The 20,859-nt window shown below is 40.9% G+C and overlaps 1 protein-coding gene across 1 annotated transcript in view; it reads right to left on the minus strand.

The window, feature by feature from the left end:
- Nucleotides 1-8,520, minus strand: part of TECPR1 (tectonin beta-propeller repeat containing 1) — a gene marked incomplete in the record, with an annotated part of 1,181,271 nt that extends 1,172,751 nt beyond the window's left edge. Inside the window, 1 exon segment of the mRNA XM_044089712.1 lies at nucleotides 8,450-8,520.
- Between the last annotated feature and the right edge of the window lie 12,339 nt (nucleotides 8,521-20,859).

A 20,859-nucleotide genomic window follows, 5' to 3' on the forward strand; every position in this document is an offset into this window, starting at 1 on the left:
TGCTGTAACTGTGCAGTTCATAATGCAAAAATTATGTGCTGTCACTGAATCCTACAGCAAAAAGCCAGTAGAAACGTGCTAATATATTTGCTACACATTAACTGCAGAAAGATAACAAGTCATAGTTTAACACTGTAGAAAAATTAGGTGCTACCACTGAATCATAAAGCAAAAGGTCAATAGAAACTTGCTGATACATTTGGTAAGAAAGGCAACAACACAGCCAGTTTGTAACACAGTAATACGAGGTAGAACCAGAATGAAATTGACCATTCCTGTTAAAAAATTAAAAAATGCAACGTACCTGACTGCAGAGTGAAGCAGTTGGATGGAGAGGGATACACTGACTGCAGAGTGAAGCAGTTGGATGGAGAGGGATACACTTGGGTCATGGGGTAGAGAAGTGATTTTGAATTTGGAGCCACAAAGGCAAAAGTAGTTGGAGAACAAATGAAATGAGGGGAGGCCCAATCAGAGGATTAAATAAAAATGTGTGTGTGTGTATATATATATATATATATATATATATATATATATACACACACACACACACACACACACACACACACACACACGCACGCACACACACACACACACGCGCACACACACACGCGCACACATACAGTTTGTTTGTGTCTTTTGGCTTTTCCCGGTTAGGAGTTGCCACAGCGGAACTCCCGTCCGCTAATGATTGGCAGTTGATTTTTACGTACCGGCTTGCCAGGCCTGACGCACAACCTTCAACGAAGGTACGCCCAGTCACGCATGTCTCCACGCAGAAGACGCTCTAGCTGAGAATCGAACCGGACAGCGTCTTACTGTGAGGTGAAAACGCTACCGCAGCACCACCACCGCGGGTACACACACACACATACGGTACATACATATCTATCTATATAAATACACACATATATTTGTATATACCATTCAGTCTCTATGTAAACCAAACCCATCTATCCACAAAGGTCCAAAATGAGAAACAAGCCCCGACCCCATACTCCCAAAATATACACATAAACAACTTTATGGTGAGGTCTATCCAAATTCTGGCCCCAAACAAATTCAGCCCTTACTAACAGAATTAGCACAGCCCATCAAAACCACCATCAACAAAATTTTACTCTAGGAGTTAATCGTTATAACATGCATATCAAAAGCTCAAGAAACAAGATCATAGAACTTCACGCCTGAGTTGCTTTAAATTTACCTAACATCCTTGTTATTACTGAAACATGGATAAAACCTAGCACTAAAGATGATGAAATCCTGTCTCAAGAATATAATATCCTCAGAGCACACAGACTAACCAAAAAGATGTAGCTGTTGCCATTATGCATCTGAACAAATACAAAGTCATTACTCACTCGAGCCAAATAAGATGTACAATAATGTTAATATATTAATTACCCTCCTTAGCTTAAAAAAACACAGCGTAGTTGCACTATTTATACTACCTCATAATAGTATTCCTGTTGCAGAAGATATCTTGTCTTGGTTATCCCTACACTTTGATCAGAAGACTTTAATCTTATTTGACCTGAATATCAACAGGTCCACTACTACAACTTACAACTATTGCCATAATATAAACCTGTCTGGATTCTCACAACTCACTGGCACACACCAACCAGATATAACAAAGTCACTAGCAACCATTCCATCCTTGACTGAATTCTAACAAGCCTAGTGCTATTGCCACTGCTGGTATCTTACAGGATACTTTGTTCACTACCCCACTCACATCGCTAGACTGCTCACCTTTACCCCAAAACTGACTCAGTTTAGTTATGAAAGAAACCTACCCAAATTCTTCAAAGATGTCTTTATTCTCACTCTTAAGCAATGCAAATGAAATCCACTAAATTCATACGTCTACAAGTGGCCAAAAAACAAACGTATTAACAATATTTTTTTTCCATAACTGACAAGCAAGTATCCCAAGGAGGACAGGTGTCAAAGTCAATCCAGCTCCCTCCCTGGTTATCTACAGAAAGAAAATAAGTCATGCATCAAACGGATAAAACATAACAATATAGCATGCTACCAAAACTCAACATAACCAGTAACATTACTGGTATTCAAGAAATCAGGCCCAAACACATTCTAACTGACAAAATCTATTATAATCTCCAGAAAAGAAACATAATAATACTAACAAATTCTGGACCACAGTCAATAACCTCCTAAATCCAGGCAAATCATCCCAGACAAACTCCCTATCAACTGAAGCTGTTGCCACCACAATTCAACTATTTTTCCCATTAAACCAGCTACTTCATCTGCTTTTACCATGTCACCTATCCCTGGACATACAGATCTAAAACCCCCAATTCAAATAACACACCCTCCTCAATTGATAGCAGCCCCAACACATTCTAAGTTAAACCAGTACCAATATCTGCAAGCAAAAACTACAAAACTAGCAGCAAGAAACAACTAACCAAACAGCTTAAAATATCAACAGATGCTACTATGTACACAGATATTATGCCAATTCACAGACCCATAGATGAATCTTACATCCCTCCCACTTGGATGCAAATTTAGATCCTACCAATATGCAAGGAGAGTAACTTCATTGAGCTTTCTAAAAAGCAACCTATTATCCCATCCCCATTACTAAACATTCTAGAAAAATGCATCCCATCTCAGTTGCTACAGCACCAACAGAAAACTTACTACCCCAGCTCAACACAGTTTCAGGCCACATCACAGCACAGACACAGCCTTGCTTACCTTCCTTATCAGTAAACCACAGTCATTATGATAGTAAATTTGTTTCCTCCGTATTTCTTGACTTATCCAAGGCTTTAAATACAGTACGCCACCAAAAACATCTGCAGAAACTCCAAGGTCCGTGGCATCTCACCTTACTCAGTAGCACAGTTCCAGAGCTATCTTGAAAACAGAGCACAGTCTGTCGAATGGAAACATAACTATTCTCCATTCCTACCCATAACTGTTAGCATGCCTCATGGATCAATATTGGGACCTTTACCACTCAATGTATTTTCTAATGACTTGGTAAAGATGCAAAAACTGCCACCTTAAAGCAATTTGCCGATGACTTAACTATCAACAACAAAACAAAATCCCTACAAGAACTAAAATCCACTTTACCACAACTGTTGCTCAGATCCCTCCATGCATCCACAACCTCTTTTTCCCATTTCTGCACATGGGGTCGGGGTGTGACTTCAACATTGACAATCATCCACAGCCAAGGTTCAGATTCCCTTGACTGTAGCTGATTGTCACTGTTGAAGTCACACCCCGACCCCATGTGCAAAAATGGGGAAAAAAGGTCATGGATGGATGGATGGCTCTGAGCAACAGCTGTGGTAGAGAGTATTTTAGTTATTGTACGGATATTGACAAAACTAAATTCCCTATCACCTCATCAAATAACACAACATAAATAGTTCCCTATGCAAAATTATTAGGCAAATTAAAAACTGATCACCATATAACAAATACTGTCTAGAAAGCTCACCCAAAGCTATAGACACTGTATCGTACAAACCATATCTCACGGAAAAAGCCCAACTAGCCTCAGAAAGAACTTTCCTACTACCTAGCCTTCTCTTTGTCTCCCCCATCCCAAATAACCTACACATAATTCAACAGACTAAACCTGAACAATGTTATAACAAAATAGAAAAAATTGCATCCAACCTACCAAGGAAGGCCCACCACTGTATTGCCATCAACAAAATCAACTGGCTAAAATTCCCAACCTACCCAAGATACACCTAGCTAAAATTACCTCATATAACAATAAACCAGCCTAACAAATTTCCTTCATCACACACACACACACACACACACACACACACACACACACACACACACACACACACACACACACACACACCAATGGTATACTTCCAAGAAATAGCTATATTTTAAAGCAACAACTAAATGCACATCCATCCATCCTCAACCCCTTTTTTCCATTTTGCACATGGTGTTGGGGTGTCACGTCAACAGTGACAATCATCCCGAGCCAACTAAATGCACATACCTTCGGTAAAAACCTATAATCACATACAGTATCTAAACTCTGGAACAGTATCCCTCCTACTTACAGATATAGCTGCAAATATACAATTTCAAAGTGAGATTGAGAGAGTATTTCTAAACTTCATAGATTTGTCATTGTTCTTTTCCAACATGCTAAACTAGCTAAATGTCTCTATAGTGCAACTATATGATGAGACTGATTTGCCTTTACTCACAGGCATTATTCTCTGAGAAACTATTTTCTCCTCTCCATCTCCTCACTCCAACCTCCATCTACATCTTCAATAATCATACCTTTTACACTCATTGTATGATATTATAAACAACCTCAATGATTATCTATTTTGTAAGTATGTACATATAAGTTGTAGCAACCTGTAAAGTCTGTGCAATTATCATTCATTTTTAGTAGGCTGTACTACTGAAAATTACACAAGTCTACATGGGTCATACAAGGACTGCCTGTTTAATGTGATCCCTATAAAACTGTACTTATTTACTGTCAACTTTTAATTTAGTTCTTAAAAGCTTTTCCTAGAAGTACTCCTGATAGAATCCATGGTGTTTCTAGAGATCTTATGTACTGCCAAATAGTAATGTAGTCTCTTCAATTGCAATCAAGCATTTTAGTTAATAGGAGTGATAATGTGCAATTGTATATGACTTTCTTGTCTTACATTTACTGGTTATGTACAACTATATACTGGTGAACGTCTCACAGGGTCTCCACTGAGAATTGATATGCTCTGTTAGATCTCCCCAGTCAACAAGTCCAAATAAGGTACTCTTTGAGTACTGGCTTGATGGCAGAAGGAGACAATAAGCCTCTACAGTCTGCCCTTTTAATAGTATTACCATTCTACCACCCTCCATCCCTATCTTATTCCTTACTCATTTTTCACCTGTTTCAGGTTCTCTTGAAATGTCTGTGTGGATTCCTTCTCCATCACCCATTCTGAAAGTCCATTTCTTGTGTCAACATCTTTCCCTCTTACTCTGTGAAAAACTATTTTACTACATTTACTACATTCTATACATCGAGTATATCTAATATTCTCACTGCCTCAAATGGCATCTGCTGCTCCAAGCAGCTATCTGGCTTACTGCAGATTTGACTAGTTTTATGGTCTAATGCACATTTCTGGTAATCTGCTATACATAACCATCTCCATGGCAGCTTGCATGCTCCACTACTGTTGCTCTTAGGATGTAAATACATGCTACCACGCATGCATAACCTCCAGCCTAAACAGTACATTGCTATGCAGCATGGGCACACTAAACTCTTTGTTGCAAGTGATACAACTGCAGTTCCAGAGATGCTGCCAATGAGTGACTCCTTCCTCTCAAGCTGTTATCAAGCCACTCACTCCCATCCTCCCCTGCCTAGTACCACTAACTCCCATGCTGATAGTACAACATGGATCATCTGGGGCTGAGTCAGGGCTTTATTACTCTGTTCTGTGGTGTTGAACAAAAGGCTATTTTTTACAAGGATTTTTATCCAAACAGTGTCTGTCAGCAGAATCAAAATGACTCAGTTTCTCACTTTATTTTTTAAGGAACGATCTGCTTATTTAGAAGGGATTCAGGGTTTGCATATACAACTACATATACTCGTATGCACACACACACCCATATATACATGTGTGTGTGTGTATAGGTACATGTGCACATACACACACACATACAGGGCTAGCCACCCAGCTGTGTGATCTTTGGCTATAGATGACTGTCACTTTCGAAGTGACACCCTGAACCCATATGCAAAACTGGGGAAAAAGGGGTTGTGGGTGTGTGTAACATATTCACTTACATATATCTATCGAGATATATATATATATATATATATATATATATATATACACACACACATACACGTGTATGTATATCTGCATGTGTGTATATGTATATATAAATATAGAAACATATAGATATGTATATTATGTGTAAACATGCATACATAAATGCAAACACTAATATATGCATAAACATACATATTTGCATACATATTTGTGTATATACTAACATAAATTTACAATATTTTATATTATATAATTAGCCAAACATATATATATATATATATATATATATATATATATATATATATATATATATACATACACACACACACACACACACACACACACACACACGTAAATGGGGTGTATTTTGGAGATTTGGAAAGTTTTACCTGACTTTTTTCAGTTGCATTTACTTATTTTTTACTGACTGGGGCATTCTGGATGAACATAAATCATTTCTGTTAAAGTGTGTGTGTGTGTGTCTGTGTTCACACGTCTGTGTCCATTTGTGTAAATGATCTGAGCTACAAATCCTTAGATGTGGAAAGAAGGTACTAGTTACTTTATGTTTTTTTTTTAAAAGAAATTGGTTTGTGGAATGGAAACAGTGACTGCTACTGAAGTAGTGTACATCTAAAAGAGTGTAGGAATGGCAGTCAGCTGATGACCCCTTGCTATGACAGTAGTTGCATTCAAGTGAATAAAGACTGTGTCAGTCAGCTTGGGATACCAACAAGTAAGGAGCATATTGGATAACCTATGGCTTTAACTGCTACTGAGACATTCTCAGGGTAGACTGTCTGGTTCAAACATAGTGGTACGCAACTTCAGGAGGTGTATTGTTCACGGAGTTGGGATGGATAACAAATCTTTTCAGGGAGGTATTTTTTTTTTATTTTACATTTTTTCCATCTCTGGTATCAGTCTCTCATTTGGCCTTGTTAAGACTTAAAAATAATACGTATATCCACATATGTGTGTGTGTGTGTGTGTGTGTGCTGCAGAAATGTGTAATATGGTAGGAGAATCCTGTGACTTCACTGCTTGAGGAAGTATGATTCATTGTTTTATTTTTTTTTTCCTACAGATGCTTGGCAAGTTTTATCAGAGTTTTGGGAACATTCTGCCATTTTTTTTTTTTTTTTAAGTTTAATAGTTCTTTTCCATGGTACTGTTTTATGTGATTCGTTGCAGATAAGTTTTGATGATCTGCGTTTCTGAGCTCATAGATGACTATTTTCATATAATACATATTGATATACTGTGAGGTGCTTTGCATTATTGCTGGTGCAGAATCTAGCAAACTGTAGGTTAATGTCATTTTTGGTTGGATGCTATGTCTGTGTAATGAGCAGCAGTTTTTCTGGGGAATAGTAAGCTTACATTTACATTTTATGGAGTGTTGTAAAGGTCAGTACATTTGCACTGTTTTTGCAGGTTTTGGTTCACAGTTTGCTAATGTGTAATGTGGTGTACTGTAATTAGATTGGAACGGTCATTATAAGAATAAATTCTGAGAATCATTTTAATATACAATTTCTACAATTATTTTTATCCTAATGTAATGTATGTGTAGCCATGATACTGCAGCATTTCTTTGATCCTCTCTCTTACTTGCCATTTCCTCAACATTTTTATCTTTGGATAAATCATTGAGTATTGCAGTCAATATTGCCATATGTTAGAGTTTCATACTTCTTATTGTTAAAAAATGCATGTTGATGCAAAACCTACCTGTTCCAGTAACTTTTTAAGTGAATTGGGGTAATACTTACAAATCATCTCCGATTCTGGGCCTTTGTCTCCCCCAACCCCACCAAACACACACTCTGTTTTTGGCTTTGTCCATAATTCTTGAGCAAAGGAGTTGAGAGTTATGATGTGTGTCTATAAAATACAAATATCAGTGCATGCAAGGAATACACTCACTGTGCATAAACTATTGATATAAATGCATGTAAGGAATATATTAATCTCTGGAAAGGAAACTTTACCTGCTGCAATTTTAATTAAAATGAATTCGTAAAAAATAAATGTATGCATTGGCAAAAACTCAAACAGTAAATGGTATTTTGCAGAATTCTACTTGTTAGTGCCTCTCATCTCTGTCACTGCTCACTATAACACGTACGCCACCTTTTGTACCCCTCAAGAATTCTTACTAATATGGAGAAATGGCAAATTTGTGACCTAAATAACGATTAACAGACATAATATTAATTTGATACCTGCAAACCACAAATACTGTAAACATTGTAAACGCGAGGGTACCCGATTCCAGTTACATTGTTTTGCCAAGTTTCAGTTCTGATATAATGATTGTCACACGTTGTGGCAAGTTACCCCAGAGTGGGAATGAAGGCTGACAGGCACAGGGATCCGGAATTTTTTTTTTTTTATTATTTAGGAAAACAAGGTACAATTAAATGGAGGCTAGAGTGGCTCGCAAACTGTATGAAATTTAAGCTACAGTAACAAAATAACAGCGCTTAGCACACCTCTCATATTTTAGCAGAGTGGGCAGCTACCTAGTACACCATGAAAATCTATAAGAATGTATGTGGTTCGGTTCCGATACTAACTATGAAATACAATGATAATAGCAAACACACACCACTCACCTGAAATACCAACCGAACTCATTACCTTCGCAGCCGCATACTTATCTATGCCGCTAAGGCGGAAGTACGGCATACGTCTCCCCATAGGTTAGGCCGACGTGTTCGCTCCCTTATGCAGATACCGATTGGCTAAACGCACCATCTGTCAAGCGCTACTTGAGCCTATATTTCAGTAATTCGATTTCTTAGTTATTCTGCACCGCCTACAGCAGCTGGTTACTGATCTTGGCTACTTTATTCTTCCAGATGTTAGAGTGAAACACTTGTAGCCTTTCTGGCGGAGCTGCATGGCATTAATAGTTCATGCCTCGCTTCCGAGATTATATTTCATTAACGTTATGAGGAAGTGAGAATGAAGGCGTAGGTTTTAGGTTTGAGTCCCGCTGTTTGCCCTTTCTCTGCAGTAAGAAAATCAGAAGATGGGGCCCAATTAGGGTTACCACCTGTCCCACTTTGCAAGGGACAGTCCCGCTTTGGGCAGTTGTGTCCTGACAAAAAATTGTAAAAATGGCAAATGTCCTGAGATTTTAGGACAAAATTATTTCCTATATTTTATTAAATAGTTGCATAAAACAGTTATTCTGTATCTGAAATACCTAAATGTTATAAGAAACAGAATAAGCAACTAAAATGCTACAAGAATAAGCTTTTATTTCGGCAAAAAAGTTAAGTTCTATCCTTTGTACTGGCTGTGGGTATGTGTTGGCCTGTAAAATCTGATGTCTGTACCAAAAATGTCCCACTTTGGCCTTTTGAAAAGGTGGCAACCCTAGGCCCAATATCTAAGCCGGACATCAACTTCTGAGCAGCAGAAATCGTGGCTGATGTTGAGAAAGAGGGTCATATTTTTCAGATGAAAAATTCTATTACCAGACAGCATAACATTAGTAATAAGAAGCATTTGTGTGGCCCTGGTTCATTTATTTCATGATGTTTGTAGGTAGATCTAACTTTATGAAGACGATCGGTACGTGTAGGAGGAACAAGGGTAAGCGTAAGGGTTAAAAGCACAGTGTATGCCAGACCCATATAGCAGACGAGAGGTATGAGGGCAATAATGGTGAATAGCTGACCAAAAGTGTTTGTGATGCTGCTTTGAAAGTTACTGCAGTAAGAAGAAGTTATGTACTCACCATGACTTTCCATGTGTGTTGTATATCTCGTCTTAATTCTTCACTGGTAGGTTCGGAATGGCAGTATACTAAAGCTCGAGGTCTTCCACTGGCTTGTGGCTGTATCCCTATCTCATCATGCCCTAGGAAAGCTCCCCAGCTCTTGTTTGCTGATAAAACTCTCTAGCTCTGTAGCTCAGGGGTTAGAGCACTGGTCTGATAAACCAGGGATCATAAGGGGCGGGAGGATGGCATAATGGTTAAGATGTTTACCTTGGAAACACAAGGTGCAGCGTTTGATCCTCACATAGGATAACTGGCTAGGCTTAGAATGGCCCACAGGAGCAGTTAGCCTAGTACTAATCTATAAACCTAAAACAATATGTAACCCAGATCTTGTTTGCTGATAAAACAATATATAACAGTAAAAATTATTCAAACTTGACAGCAGTAAAGAAGGTCATAAAACACATTTTTCCACTCTGTCTTCCAGGAGTCGAAGGCTGGGGGAAGGAGGGTAGGATGTAAGAATGAAGGCGAGATGGACAACACTCATTGAACATTATGGTGAGTACATAACTTCTTTATGTGATGTTATCCTATCTCGCCTTCATTCTTCACTTGTGGGACGGCGTCCTTAGCACCAAATTTCTTGGGCGGCTCATGGGAGAATATTCTCCAGAATAGTGGACCCAAAAGAGGCTCTGTTCCTGGAAGCCAAATCCACTTTGTAATTTGTGATACAGGTATGATGCCTTGCCCATGTTGCAGCAGCACAAATGGTGTCAATTGGTAGTCTAGCCCGAAAAGCAGATGAGGCTGCTATGGCTCTCATAGAATGACCCTTAACTTTAAAGGGCAGATCTTTGTTGTGAGATTTGTATGTAAAGGTAATGCAATCTGATAGCCATTTTGAAAGTGTAATCTTAGATACAGGAGCACCTTTTTTAGATTCTGAAAAGGAAGCAAATAATTAGTCAGATTTTCTGAAGTCCTTTGTTCTATGTAAGTAGAAGTTTAATTGTCTATGTCCATCCAGTTGATGTAGCGCACATTCTGCCTTGTTGCCATAGTTAGGAAAAAACACTGGTAGTTCTATGGACTGATTTAAAGTAGACTGTGAACATACTTTTGGTAGAAAGGATGGGTTTGTTTGAAGGGAGACTCTGTCTTTGTGGAAAAGCATGTAGGGGGCTTTATCGATAGTGCTTGCAACTCTGAAACTCTTCTAGCAGATGTGATGGCAATCGAGAATTGTTTTCCATGTAAAGAACTTTAGATCACAGGATGATGCAGTTTCAAAGGGTGGGAGAATCAAACAAGATAGAACTAAGTTTAGGTCCCATGGTGGTAAAGGGGTCTTAATGGGTGGTCTTAATAAAAAAGTGCCCTTCAGAAAGACTTTGCATATTTTGTGAGACATCAGACTCGGGCCCAAATCACTTACGTGAAAATTAGATATTCCTGCTAACTGAATTCAGATGGCAGCCACAGCTGCATCTTCATTAAACAGCTTTGTCAAAAATTCAAGAATGGAACCTATGGGAGCAGAAAAGGGATCAATGTGGTTACTTAATGCCCAAGAAGAAAATCTTTTCCATTTACTCATGTATAATCTCCTCGTTGAAGCCTTATGAGACCAGATCAAGATATGCTTCACAGATAAAGGAAGGTTAGGGAGCCTGGCTATATTTGGAATTGGAGCAGCCAAGCTGTCAATTTGAGGGTTTGAATAGAGGGATGGAGCATCACTGATGCATGAGTCAGAAGGTCCAGAACTGGATCCAGAATCCACAGCTCCTATTGTAGATGAGGCCAAAGGAAGTGGAACCATATTTGACGAGGCCAGTATGGAGCGACGAGAATCAAACTGCTTCCCAATGAGCTGGCTTTCTGTAGAACTTTGGGTATTAAGGGGAAACAGAACTTTGGGTATTAAGGGAAATGGAGGGAAGGCGTAAAGGAGACCCAAGGGCCAATTCTGTAGAAGTGAATCCCTTGGTGACTCCCCCAGAGGGGGAATTAGGGCAAAACAGCTGCTGCATTTCGCATTCATGGACGTGACAAAAAGGTTGCAGCAAGACTGGCCCCATTTGCAGAAAATCATCTCCGCTACTTCTTGTTGTAGGGACCACTCGTGAGGTATCAAAATCGCTCTGGTAAGTTTGTCTCCTATCATAATGGATTTCCCTGGGATGTGTGTTGCTATCAGAAAGTGTTGGGAGAAGGTCGTCCAATGCCATACTCTCAGGGCCTCTCAACAAAGGCGATAGGACCTAGTTCCTCCTTGTTTATGTACCAAACAACTGACATGTTGTCCGTATGTATTGCAGTAGTTCCCAGTGGAAGAGAGCCCTGAAGTGCCTGCAACGCCAGAAGCACCACTCTCATATCTAGGACATTGATGTGCAAATGGGCCTCATGATCCTGCCAAGTGCCTTGGACTCTCTTTCCCAGATAATGACCCCCCCCCACCCTATCTGGGAGGCATCCATGGTTACTGTGGCTAATGGCTGTGGAAGAACAAAGGGTCAACCTAAAGTCACATGAGTGGAATGAAGTCACCAGTGAAGGTCTCTCTTGCAGGACTCCATTATCAGAATTTGGTGGGACATGGGTAGTTCCTGCAATGGCCACTGAATGAACAGTAGCCACTGTAGAATCCTAATGTGCAGGCTTGCTAGTGGAACTAAATTTATTGCTGCTGCCATGGTTCTCAAGACTTTCAGGACTGTCCTTGCCTGTACTCTTTTCCTGGAAAGGAGGTAAGAGATCTGATGTCGTAGTACTTGAATTCTTTCTCTAGGAAGTTTTGCCATCATTTTTTCTGCGTCTAGCTCTGTTCCTATAAAAATGATATGCTGAGATGGCAACAAGGCAGATTTTTCATAATTTATCGTGATTCCTAGATGAGAGCAGAGGAGTAATGTGGTATGTCTTGCTTTTAGTAGTAGATGCTTCATGGTGGCGGTTAGGAGCCGGTCATCCAGATACGGAAAAACTCAAAATCCTAGACATCTTAAATGAGCCATGAATACTGCCATGCACTTGGTGAACACTCTGGGGGCTGTAGTGAGACCAAAGGGCAGAGCCAGAAATTGATAGTGATTGACTCCCAGCCAAAAGCGCAGATGACTCCTGGATGGCCTGCCCATTTTTATGTTGTAGTATGCATCCTGGAGGTCTATAGAGCACATCCAATCATGTTTTCCCAGAAAAGGGAATATCGACTGCAGTGTTACCATCCAGAACCTTGTTTTCCTTATGGATTTGCTGAGATCCAGTATGGGTCTCCAGTCCCCTGTTCTCTTTGGCACTAAAAAGAACTTTGAGTAAGTTTTGTATCTTATTTGGTCTGCGGGGACTGTTTGGATGACTTTTTTTTCTAGCAACTTTTGAATTTCTAGAGTTGCCTGTTCTCTCTGACTGGGTGGAACATCTGGGAGGTTCTCTATTTTTGGGACAGGAATGGAAAAGGTAATAGAGTAACCTTTGGATATGATGCTTTGTACCCACCTGTCTTTTGTTATTTTCAGCCAGGCTTCTGGGTACAAAGATAAGCAGCCCCTGACTGCCTCTAGAGCAGGACAGACGGGCCTCCCTTCAGGAGCACTGAAAAGGCCTACCAAGGAAAGAATCCCTGTTGCCCTGATTTTGTGGACCCCCTCTGCCCCTAGGGGAAGAATCACCATATGTGTCTTGGAAAGCTCCCAGGGATTTTTTGGAACCACATTTTACCTCCCTTTTGACCATTTGGATAGGGTCTAGAAGGTAGAGAAAACGGACTTCTACGGCAGGGAGAGTTTTTCCTTTTATCTCACACCTGGTCTGTATGTCCTTGACTTTCGGCCTGAACAAGGACAAGCCATCAAAGGAGGCATTTATAAAGGAAGATTTAAAGGGCTCTGCAAAGTCATACAAGCGCATCCAAGTGTCTTCTCATGGAAATTCCTGAACTCACTGCTCTACTTGCTCAGTCTGCAACATAAGAAATGAGCCTCATGGAGGAGTTAACCACAGAGTTTAAGGTGGCGAGCAGAGAGGAAACTTTGTCTGATGCCCCTGCAGCTACTGTACCTTGGAGAGTACCTCCTAGCTCCTTTAGGAGATTTCTTTGTAGCCTAGTAAAGTGCGTCAGATAATTCAGTAATCTGAGTGCAAAAGTCACTGAAGCGAACATGCGCTTTAAATATCTGTACATCATACAAGACAGTTTGGTGGATGGAGAGATGAGGATGTTTCAGAAAGGTCCTTCTTGGTGGCCATCGCCACCACCATAGCATCTACTGCGACACCTTTAGTAAGAAAATCTTTATTAGATGGAGCTGTGGCAAACTTATTTGGCCTCCTAGGAACAGATTCCACTGCATCTGGAGACGCCCATGCCTTTCGACTAACTAATTCCATGAGCTTGTCAAAAGGCAGAGGCACCCAAGAGGTGAAAGGGTGAGACCCAAAGGCTTTCAAGTAAACAGAGTCCTCCTCTGAAGGTGTAATGGACTTCCAGCCGCCTCTCTGCTTAAGGATTTCCAGGATGTCTGCAAAGAAGACATTCTCAGAGGGCGACCTTGGGTACCCTTCTCACTCATTGAGGTCTGTATCAGAGGTGACTGACTCCCCTGGGGAGTCTAAATGTTTTCTCTTGCAAAGTCTGTTATGAGGGACCTCTTCAGAAGGGTATTCTGGAGAGGTTTCAGAAGAGGGGGGGTTCATCCATCCTGAGGCCTATGGTCTCTGTGTGTCTGTGGATTATGTGGTGCCAAGACAGATGCTGGTGCTTTTGGGGAAAGAATGTCAGAACCTAAGAGTGGAGCTGACAGAGGAGACAGCATACTCCTCATCACCTCGAAGGAACCCTCCCCTGATCCGACGATACCTCCGGCTCCAAAGGGCAGAAAGCATCCCTGGAACCAAGGGGTTGGCTCCGAGGCTGATGTAGGAGCCGAGCTCACCCGCACTGAAGCCCCGAGAAGCAAGGTCAAATCTAACAAATGTCTTATCCGACCCCCCTCCCTGGACCCAAACAGAGAGCGTCGGCGCCTAAACTTCTCGAGTTCAGACAGAACTGAGGATGTCGGAGCAGATATCAGAACTGAAGAACCCTGAATAGGTCTTGGTGCCAAAGTTTCCACCACTATAGGTCCCAGACATTCAGGCTCCGAGGACCCAGGTTGGCTTGGAGGAGGAATAGATGTTGAAAGGAAGGTCTTGGTCAGTTCTGAATCCGTCTGGATTGGATCCGATAGCAGTTTGGCCATCGCAGGTGTCCTTAAGAGTCTGTGCATCACCCAATCCAAATCATCATACTAAAGACTCCTGGAGGACCGAGAGGAGGGGGCAGGAGATCCAACCCATTGTAGGAGAGGTGACCTTAAGTTAGGGGAGACCAGTACCAATTTTGGGGACCAGCTCCGTAATTCAAACTCCATCGGCACTGATACTGAAGGACCTAATGTTGAAGATTTCTCGGGCCCAACATTCATCGGGTCTGAAGAAGTAACTTTAGTCAGCTTTTTTGCTGGCTCTGATTGGCCAGAAGAAGGCAGTGACCTTTTCCCAGAGTTGTCAGGTTTGGATGAAGGAGATTTGGTCAATTTAGAAGTACCCTGACCTTTTTCTAATGATTCAGTGAAGGAGGACTTCAGTAAACCTCTCTATATAAGCTTGTTCTTCTTCAAGAAGCACTCTAGAACTAAAAGAGTGGTAAATAGAACAGTCTTCTTGCAGATGCAAAGACCCAAGGCAATATACACAAATAGTGTGTCCATCAGTGATGGACATTTTCTGGTTACACTTCACACACATTTTAAAGCCAGAGGGTTTGACTTCTTTATGTTCCTTAGACATAATCAGTCTTCTAACAAACAACAACAAAAAGTACAAGAAAAATACACAGCTACTCAACAGTCTAGTAGGCAAATTCAAGCTACCACAATACTATATATAAACTTTTTTTTTTTAAAGGCAACAAGAGAAAAGATCAAGGTTCAGCAACTATAGAAAATGAAAGGGGTGGCAGTTCTCTAACTGAAAAGAAGCTGCCTAGCCCAAGGGTGAGTAAGAAAGATAGCCCTCTTACTTAAAACAGACGGCAGCCCTCTAAATCAAACAAGCTGCCGGTTTGTTAGAAAACAAGTAACAGAAGCAATAAAATTCTTTACAACACTCTCTAAAAACAAAAAAACAGCTTTAAGACTAAATTCAAACTGGGATAGGGAGTAACACAGGCCTAGCAAGACAAACAACAGACAGAAAAACAAAACAGAGGAGCGAACTATCTAAACTAAAACATGACTAAAAATTAGTCAAGTGTTTAAACTTCAAGAAAAAAAAAACTACAAATATAAGTCATTATAAGAAAAAAAATCAACTTAGCCAGTGCCAAAATGGAAGCACTCAATCTGTTTAGCGGCAAACGAGATCTGGGGAGCTTTCCCAGGGGATGCTGGGATAGGGATACAGCCACGAGCCAATGGAAGACCTCAAGCTTTAGTATAATGTTGAGTCAGAACCTAGGATCGGTTCCAAATCCATCAGTGAAGAATGAAGGCAAGATAGGACAACATCACATCATAATTTGGCAGCTTGCACACTGCCAAATCTAACAGTGTAAACCTTATTAGTGACGGTTTAAAAAATCATATCAATGTCGGAGCTGGACTCAAATAACCATCACATGAAGTGCTAATAATAAACATTTGTGTATATGTCCAATTTTGCAGAAAGACAGGGGTTTTGCTTCATATTTTTGCAGTGTTCTTTGCAAACGGTCAGTAATGTCAGAATTTCAAACTTCTTATTGTCTGCTTAGAGCACTGCATGTTGAAGATTATTGCCATGTTAACATCTTGAGTTTTGCCTGCCCTCCTTAGAAAATGTGTGTCGCAAAACCTGTTCTAGTTACAGAAACTTTATTTGTCCTGTCCCACATAAATTGATTTTTTGGGGAAATTTTTTGAGGATTACAGTCAATGACAGGCACTGGAGGTTCAGTTTTCTTATTCAGCAAATGCATGGTGAAGTAATCCCTGTTCCATTAACTTTAAGAGAATTAAAAAAAAAAAAAAAAAAAAAAAGCTTCGCACATCTGCAAGACCGGCGGTTAAATTGGCGTAAGAGAATCCAGTACTGCTTCATGACCACCACTTACGCACGGTCAGTGTTCCCAGTTCCATCAAACCACATTGCCTTTTCCTTTTTTGCACATGGGGTTGGGGTGTCACTTTAATAGTGACAATCATATGGAGCCAAGGTTTAAACCGCCAGGCATAGCTCTCAACCTCTTAGGGCAAGAAATCTGGACAAAGCCATAAATAATGGGGGCTAATTTTTAAATATTGCTTTTACAAGCTTAGAAAGTTGATAAAATAACAGGTTTGCATTAGGACAAATTTTCTGCAGGGTATACTGTGAATCTTGGATGTCTGTCATTATTTTCTGACTCCAGTGCTCAAACCTTTGGCAATGATTTGCCAGAAAACCAGTTTTATAAGTAACAGGCCAAAAACATGAGGGAAAAATCTGGACATTCTGCGACAATCTGTACACTTGAAAGTTTTTTTTTCAAGATGGCAACGCCCTGTGAGGCAGCCACTGCCCCAGCTCAAGGAAGGCATAGGTTTATAGGCTGGTACTAGGCTATCGGCCCTAGGGTCTATACAAGCCTAGCCATAACAATTCCCTGGCTATTTCTTCCCACACTATTTACTTCCCTGGACCCCTGTCTAACAGGGTGACTGACATGATCCCTGGGGTGAATTTCCTTTCTCCCATCCAATCATCAAGGTTCCTTTTGAAGAGGGCCAAAGAGGCGCTCTGCTTGACATGTATGGGCAGTCTATTCCAGAGTCTGGGGAGTCTCTGGGTCAGGAACCTATCCCTCCAGCATGTTTTTTTATTGTGATGACAAGGTTTAGATCCAAGGAGCATGTGGCTCTGAGGGATTGGGATTTCTTTAAGTGTAGCATGTCCAACAGCTCTGGGTTTGACATGGCCTTGTATGTTAGGCAGAGATTGCCTCTGAGTAGACGATATGCGACAGAGTATAGCTGGAGTTTTTTAAGGTGGTTAGCATAGGGCATCTGCTTTAGGCCTGTGATTCTTTTAGTGAGGTATTTCTGCGGCCTTTCTAGTTGCTGCAGATGTCTTGAGAAGGACATACCAAATGGAGCATTGTATTCTATAATGGGTCTAATGAGGGATGAGTACAGTGGGACAATGACCTCCTTTTTTCTGGATGAAAAGCCCTTAGTGATGAGATGTGCCACAGAGAAGGGTTTCCTGACTGTTGTGGCGATATGGTTATCGAAGTTGAGACCCCTTCCACCTGTGTCCCTAAGTCTCTTATCACACTTTCGGTGTTTAGTGTACTGCCACCTATGTGGTAATTCATGGGTACATGTTTTTTCCCAAAGGAGATAACTATACATTTCTTGGCATTGAGCTTGAGCCCATGGCTCTGGCACCAAGCATCTGTTTCTATAAGGCCCTTTTGTAAAGTATACACATCATTTGGGGATTCAATAATGGCTCCCAGTTTGCAGTCATCTGCAAACTTTGTTAGCCAGAGTCCCTTAGTGTTGGCCTGTACTTCAGAGAAGGAGATGGCAAACAAGAGCGGTCCCAGGACTGAATCCTGAGGTAATCCACTTGTCACTTGTCTGGAGCTGGATTTGGAGTCAGCTACTTTTACAGTGTGGGTTCTGTCAGTAAGCCAGTTGTCAAACCATCGAGTGATGTAGGGATTAATGCTCAGCTTAGTAAGTTTATCTATGATTCCAGAGTGGGGGATGGTGTCAAAGGCCTTGGCAAGGTCCAGATAGGTTGTGTGGACTGCCTTACCCTCATCCACAGCTCTGGAGACTGATTCGAAGAAGTCAATCAGGTTTAGGAGACAAGATCGGCCCTTCATGAACCCAAACTGGATGGGGTCCAGTGTTTGAAGGTTGCCAATTTCTTTGTTTATAAGTTCCATGATGCAGATCAGGCTCGTCAGACTGATGGGGCAGTAGTTCCTGGGATCCAAGGTGGATCGCCCCTTGTGGAGTGGGATAACTGTAGCTGTGCGCCACTCAGTGGGCATGAAGCCTGAGGTGAGGGTATGATTAAACATGACACTTAGGTGAGGTGCCAGTTCATTTTGTAGTTCATGTAGTACACAGCCTGGGATGTCATCTGGTCCCATGGATGCTGTATTCATAGCTTTGGAGAGTGCGTTTTTACCTTTGTGGTTGTTATTAACGGAATTTGGCATGTGCAATATATGTGTAAATATCCATCTAATACATTATCAGAAACTACAAAAACAACGAAAACAGGAAGGGAAATGGACACAAGGTTAGTGTATGGCGAAATACCTTGCTAGACCTTCAGTTAATGAGCATGGAGTGCAACTGGTTTACAAGGCTGCTTTCTCTGAGGCCTGTGAGGCCTAGCAAACTTGGAGAGATAGGAATCTTGTCAAATCTAGTCTCAGAGTGTTATGTGTGAACAAATTCAACATACATTGCACCCGAAAGGAAGAGACAATGGAAGAGATGCGAAAGATCTAGTTAAACAGGAACTAGAGCTGGTATCAATGTCAAGCTGAAAGGAACCCTCTACAGACCTTCACTGCCATACCTCTCAACTGTACAGATTTTTGCAGAATGTCTAGATTTTTGCCTCATATTTTTGGTACATTTTTCATAAAATTGTGGTTTTCTAGCAAATCACTGGCAAATCATTGAAGATATAAGTAAAAAAATAATGACAGATATTTGAGTTTCAACCTCCATACCCTTCAGAAAATTCACGCTGATGAAAAACTTGTTATTCTACCTACTTTCTAAGTTTGTAAGAGCAATATTTAAAAATTGTCCCTATTTTTGGGTCTTTGTCCTCCAATACTTAAGACTTTGTCCAGATTTCTTGCTCTAAGAGGATGAGAGATATGTTTCACTCCCATCTATAATGCTAGCAAATGTTCAATTCCTGGAAATCAAAATGGACTACCTAAGATTAGACTCTAAACATCTATACAGAGATAAGAGACTGTTGTATGCTCATCTTTACAAAAACCTGGCTAAATCCTAGTATCAGTAACAGTACTGTTCCTGTAGATGGGCTATTATTATTTAGAGCAGACAGAAGCGAGGCCCTTAGTGGCAGATCCAGGGGAGGTGGAGTTTGCATTTTCATAAACAGCAACTGGTGCTCAAACTGCAAGAAAGTCTCAACCCACTGGTATGAGAATATAGAGTTCATGACCGTAAAATGTAGACCTTTTTACCTGCCAAGAGAATTTTCAGCTATTATCATCTCAGCTGTATATATTCCTCCAAGTGCAAACACAAATGAAGTACTGGCCACACTATACCATTCAGTCAGTGAAATGCAGAAGAAAAATCCTGACTATATCTATAGCATAGCTGGTGACTTTAACCTGGCTAATCTGAAAAACAGTTCTACTGCACTATTACCAGCACTTAGACTTTGCCACCAGAGGTGCCAACATACTAGATAAGATGTACACCAATGTCAAACAGGCATTTGGGGAAAAGCCCCGCTTGCACCTTGGAAATTCAGATCATCTATCCGTTATGTTGACTCCAGCCTACAGACCATTACTAATCAAGAGAGAAACCATCCAAGAAGCAGGTAAGAATCTGGACAGATGGAGCAATCTCTTCACTTCAAGATTGCTTTGAATGCACAAACTGGAACACATTCAAAGAAGTTGCCACTGCAGATCAGCACACCAACCTGGAAGAGTACACTGAGTCAGTGGTAGGATTCATATAAAAGTGTATAGATGATGTGACAGTCACCAAGAGCATCATCACATGTGCCAACCAGAAACCCTGGCTCACAAGTGAAGTCTATGAGCTCTTGAGGGCACACAACACAGCCTTCAAGTTGGAGGATAAGGAAGCCCTCAGGTCATCCAGAGCAAACCTGAACAAGGGAATAAAAACAGCAAAAAGAGCATATGGCCAGAAGATCCAGAGTCACTTCAGCTACCTCAGAGACTCAAGGTGAATGTTGCATGGAATACAATCCATCACAGACTTCAGGCCCACATCAGCAGAGTGCAGTGACAATATTGACCCTCAATAAACTAAACACCTTCTTCAGCTGGTTTGAGGAAAGAAATAACACAACTGCATTGAAAGCCCATACCAGTCAAGGGGATGAAGTACTGTGTCAACCCTACCGATGCTAGAAGAACTCTGTGCAGAGTTACTCCAAGGAAAATGGCTGGACCTGACAACATCCTGGGACAGATGCTTAGAGAATGTGCTGTCCAGATATGTACAG

Source organism: Protopterus annectens, chromosome 12.part0 (assembly GCF_019279795.1).
Source record: "Protopterus annectens isolate FY-2018-M chromosome 12.part0, PAN1.0, whole genome shotgun sequence".
In the NCBI taxonomy this organism is placed as follows: domain Eukaryota; kingdom Metazoa; phylum Chordata; order Ceratodontiformes; family Protopteridae; genus Protopterus; species Protopterus annectens.